A 5456-nucleotide genomic window follows, 5' to 3' on the forward strand; every position below is an offset into this window, starting at 1 on the left:
GACCTTGCAAAACAGGGAAAGTGAAACTCAGAGAGTGGAAGAAGCCTACCAAGGCCAGGAGCAAGAAAGGGGACCCTCCCTCTCTGACTCTGAGGCTCGAGCCCTCCCAGAGCCCCATGCTGACCCCTTTTCTCCTTTCTTTTAATCAGGCATTCAGCAAGCACTTATGGCTTCCTGTGCACCAGGCCCTGTGGCGGGCATGGGACACATGTGCCAGACAAAACGAAGAGAGCCCTGCCCCTTGGGGGGAACAGCCTCGCTGAAAAGACATTGAATACTCTCAAGATACCGGTTGAATGGTGTCCGCCCAAAAGACGTATCTACCTGAAATCTCAAAGCGACTTTTTTTTTTTTTTTTTTTTGGAAGAAGAGTCTTGGCAGATACAATTAAAGTGAGGATCTCAGGATGAGATCATCCTGGAGCAGGGTGGGCCCTAAATCCAATAACTTGGTGTCCTCATAAAAAGAAGGAAAGCTGGGGGTGGGGGTGGGGGCGCCTGGGTGGCTCAGACGGTGGAGGGGGAGTGTGTGACTCTGGATCTCGGAGTTGGAAGTTCGAGCCCCACATCGGGTGTAGAGATTACTTAAAAATAAAATCTAAAAAAAAAAAAAAAAAAAAAGAGGGAAATTCAAAGAGAGAGAAGGCCATGTGAAGAGAGAGGCAGGGACTGAGGTGATGCTGTCACAAGCCAGGGAACAGCTGAGCAGCCAGAGCTGGAAGAGGCAAAGAAGCGTTCTCCCCGAGAGCCTTCAGAGGTAGCGTGCCAGCCAGCGCTTTGATTTCAGACTCCTGGCCTCCGGGACGGTGAGGGAATACGTTTCCTGCGGTTGGTGGCCGTTTGTTATAGCGGCCGCAAGACACTGTGCACGCAGGTGCAGCAGAAGGGAAGATCAGAGTGGTCTCTGGGCATCCTCCCACGTTTTTCACACCCATCACAGGTCTCCTCCTTCAGGGAGCCTTCCTGGCTGCCCGGCAGAGGAGGACTATTTTCTTTCTGCCCAGCCTGGCGGCCCAGGCTGTGTCTAGCTTGGGACCTTGCCAGGGTCCTAGCCTCCTGCATCCAGCCTCAATGGGCAACAAATCTGTTGGTAAATGAATGAATGAATGAATGAATGAATACGTGAATGAATGAATGAATGAATGGGGTTTTCCTGTGCAGACTATGCTCTGACTCACCTTAGTCACTTTCAGCCCTGTGGCCTCTCTCAGGCTTCCCAGTGTCCCGCACCATCACCCCAGAAGCCAGCCTCCACTGGCTCCTCCTACAGGAGGCAATGGTCCCCACCTGTGTGTGACCCGGGCTGGGGACAAACAGAAAAACCCAACTTTAAAGATAGATGGAGACAAGTTGCATCTTGGCTGCCATTTTTTGTTTGTTTGTTTGTTTGTTTGTTTTAGTTACCAATGCCGCAAACTGTGTGTTCTCACCACATCCCCAAAGGGAAGGAACATGTATTACTATCTCCTCTGGATCCTTTGCTAAATTATACCTGCAAAGACTCTATTTCCAAATAAGGTCACGTTCTAAGGTTCCAGGCGGATGTGAGTTAAGTGGGGCTACCACTTAATCCACTACAGGTATTTATCCAACCGAAAGGAAAATATGGTTTTACCGAAGACATGAACACGAGGGGTCATAAGAGCCCCAAACTGGAAACATCCCCTAGGGCCATCAACAGGTCAGTGGGGAAACAAACGGCAATACCATCACATAATGGAATACTACACGGCAAGGAAAAAGAACAGACCACCACTGAGTACCTCCCACAAGTGGATCTCCCCAGTCCTGAGTGAAAGAAGCCAGCACGAAGAGGACACACGATACGATTCCGTTTATGTGACATTCACACACAGGCCATACCAATCTGTGACAGGTTGGGGCCACCTGGGGCAGATCATCAGGGATGAGAGGCCTTTACCACAAAGAGGCACAAGCAGTTAGGGTGATGGAAATGTTTTCCATCTTGGTGACAGAGCAACAGGGAGGTTTACATTTGTCAAAACTCGTTGAACTGCGCATTTAAAAACAGTTGTGTTATTGGACATCAATTATGTCTCATTAAAGCTGACTTATTAAAAAGCAAACAAAAAGTGAAGCTGGTCAAATGGAGCCCACGTGATAGAGGTCAGACCCAGGGCCACCTCTGGGGGGTGACCAGCTGGAAGGGGGCATGAGGGAGTCCTCCCACCCAGGGCTGGGAGTGCTCTGTATTTGGGTCACAGGAATGTAAACATTCACGGAGCTGTAAAATGGGCACGCCTTGCCATTTGTAGATTACGCCTCACTGAAAATGAAAGACCCTGGGGTTCAGAGAGGTAAGTAATTCTCCCAAGGTTCCAGCAGGAGAGCGTCAGAGTTGTCCTCCTCTGGAGCTCAGCACCAACTCCTGGTCTCGTCCCCGACCCCCTCCATTCAGTCGCATGGGGGTCATAACAGAAGACTCTGTTGTGTGTGTTACAAGGAGAAGGACAAACCTGAGACGTGTGATCGGATCAACGACCGAGGCCTTTCCAGATGGTGGTAACGGTCATAAAGGCAATGGGCTGAAAGTGACGAGGCGGAAGGGACTGCTTTAGCTAGGAGGTTAGGGAAAGGCTCTTTGAGAAGATGATGTCCCAGCTTTAATAAAAGCAGGCGACAGAATGGTCTAAGATGTTCTGGGACATTCCAGAACATTGTAGAAGGGCCCAGAATGTTTCAGAATATTCCAGGTGGAAGTAATATGTAGGGTCCACGCCTGGTGCCAGAAAGAGCCTGAGGGACAGAGATGAGACCACATTGTCTGGGGTGTTGTGGGCAAGGCTTGGAGTGAGAAGGGAGAGTGTCGACAATGATGTATTGAGAGCAGCCTCCTTGGTGTGTGGGACACAGCTGTGACTGAGACTGCTAACGCGTCGCATCTGGCAGGGGGAACATTTATTAAACCAATCATCACACAAGCAAAGAAGCAATAAGTTAATTGTCAACATGATAGAGGCTTGATTTGGGGCGTAGTGACTTAGAGGGGCCAGGCTGAGCCAGGAGGTCAGAGGGGGATATTCGGGCTGAAGAGTTGCCCGGGAAGACAGCAGAAACTTTTAGGCAGAGGAAAAAACCTGTGTGGGGATCCTGAGGAGGGAGAGTGCCAGGAGCCGCGGGGAACCTGACAGGACAGGGTGTGAAGGGGGGGCAGTGGGCAGTGTTACGTGACATAGGACGCCTGGAGGCGTCAGCTTCCCTGTTGGGTTCATGCCTGGCCCTGAGCAGGAACTGGGGCAGCCCCCAGCTAGGGCCCAGCCTGAACTGCCCCCCACCCCTGCCCCAAGGGAAAGACATGAGTCCCCATCCTTTTTCTTTTTCTTTTTTCAGATTTATATTTATTTATTTGACAGAGAGAGAGAGAACACAGGCAGGAGGAACGGCAGAGGAAGAGGGAGAAGCAGGCTCCCCGCTGAGCAGGGAGCCCCCGGGGACTGGATCCCAGGACCCTGGGATCCTGACCTGACCTAAAGGCAGACACTTAGCTGACTAAGGCACCCAGGCACCCCGAGTCCCCATCCTTTCCTCCATGTGTTTACAAGTGTTGCCAGGTGCACCTTGCTCCCTCTCTCCCTTCCTGGACAGATTACCACCTCTGGGCCCAGAACTCAGGCCTGTCACTAGGGAACCAGGACTGCTAGTTGCCATGGCAACGCTACACTACAGGGACACATGGGCGCTCCTGCCTTATGCCATGACGCCAGCCACCCACCCACCCACCCTCCATCAGGCCTGTATCAGTGTGGGAGGAAGACACAGGAAGGGGCAGAGGGTGCAACGTCCTAGATGACTCACAGAGCTGGGGGGAAAGACAAGGAAACTGAGGCTCAGAGAGCTATAGAGAGTCAGAGCTCTTCCTCAAGGTCACTTCTGCCGGCCCCTACTCCTTGGAAGAACCCTGGACAGAGGCAAAGGGCCTTCTCACTCCTGAGACTCCAGAAGGGGCCAGGAGTTACTTGGAAGAGGAGTCTGAGGGCATTTGCTTGGCACTTGGGGTGTCTCCCTCAGAGGTCCCAGGTGGCCCTGCTGGGAGAGTCCTCAAAAGTCTGCCAGTATGGGCGCTAAGGTCACACCAGACCCAATCACGCCCTCCCTGTGCGTCAGTTTGGGGTGGGGAAGGAGGCAGATCATGGAGCCATAAGCAAGTCAATGGAGGAGAAAGACTCAGCAGGTGATGAGCTGAAATAAGGGCCTCAGGGAGGAAGGAAGATCCTGTAAAAAATGAACCAGGGACAGGGCCAGATTATCCAGGGAAAAAGAATTCTGGGGGGAGGGTACTGCCGCGCAAAGGCCCTGAGGTGCGCGCTATAGCAAGGGGAGAGGAAAGTAGAGGGAGAAGCAGACAGGAGGTGGCGGGGGCCAGGCCATGCGGGCCTCGTGGGCAGTGAGCGAAGCCCTCAAAAGGGTGGCTGATAGGTGTGAACATTGGTTTTCTCTGCACACACAGACACACACCTCCCATGCACACATGCACACACCCCCGGCACGCCTCTAACACACCCACGTATCGGAGACACCCTGCCCTCTCAGATTCTATCCATCCCTGAAAGCCCAACCAAGTCAGCTGCCACCTCTTCAGGCAACCATCACTCAACATGTATTTGGAAGGGACTCCTCTCCCCACACCACACACCCACGGCGCTCATAGTTTCTACCCACACCACCTGGCATTATTCATTCCACATCTATGAGGCACCCACTCTGGGCCCAGCCCTGGGCTGGTCACCAGAGCTTCCAGAATTCATAGACTAGACACATAGCAGCAAAACATACAAACTAAAATAAATAAATAAATAAATAAATAAATAAATAAATAAATAAATAAATAACCACTCTGCCCTTAGGGGGCTTAGTCCCAAGAGAGGGGAGGGGGATGAAGAGACTGGGACCCGTCACAGGTTTTCAGTTCCAAGAAGCCCAACACAAACTGGCTTAAGGCAAAAAAGGGACAGGGTGGACTTCAGGCGCATTTGATCCAGGACTTGCAGCACTGGCAGGAAGACGTGGCCTCTCTCCGTCCCTCCGGGAGGCTCTGTTGTGGTGGGAACCAATGCCCTGTGGCAGCTGCAGACTCACATCCTCCCAGCTCAGCAACCCCAGCTAACAGCGCGTGCCTCTCTCCCAGTAAATCCCACCAATGCCTGAGAAGGCTCGGGTCATGCTGCTCAACCTACCCTAAGCCCCCTAAGCTTGGTCCCACCAAACCAGAGCTCTGTCAAGGGGGAAGAAGAGAGGGGCACCTGGGTGGCTCAGTCGTTAAGTGTCTGCCTTCAGCTCAGGTTGTGATCCCAGGGTTCTGGGATCGAGCCCCGCATCAGGCTCTCTGCTCAGCGGGAAGCCTGCTTCTCCCTCTCCCACTGCCTCTGCCTGTGTTCCCTCTCTCGCTGTGTCTCTCTCTGTCAAATAAATAAATAAAATCTAAAAAAAAAAAAAAAA

Source organism: Ursus maritimus, unplaced genomic scaffold (assembly GCF_017311325.1).
Source record: "Ursus maritimus isolate PB19 unplaced genomic scaffold, ASM1731132v1 scaffold_14, whole genome shotgun sequence".
NCBI classification, from domain to species: Eukaryota; Metazoa; Chordata; class Mammalia; order Carnivora; family Ursidae; genus Ursus; species Ursus maritimus.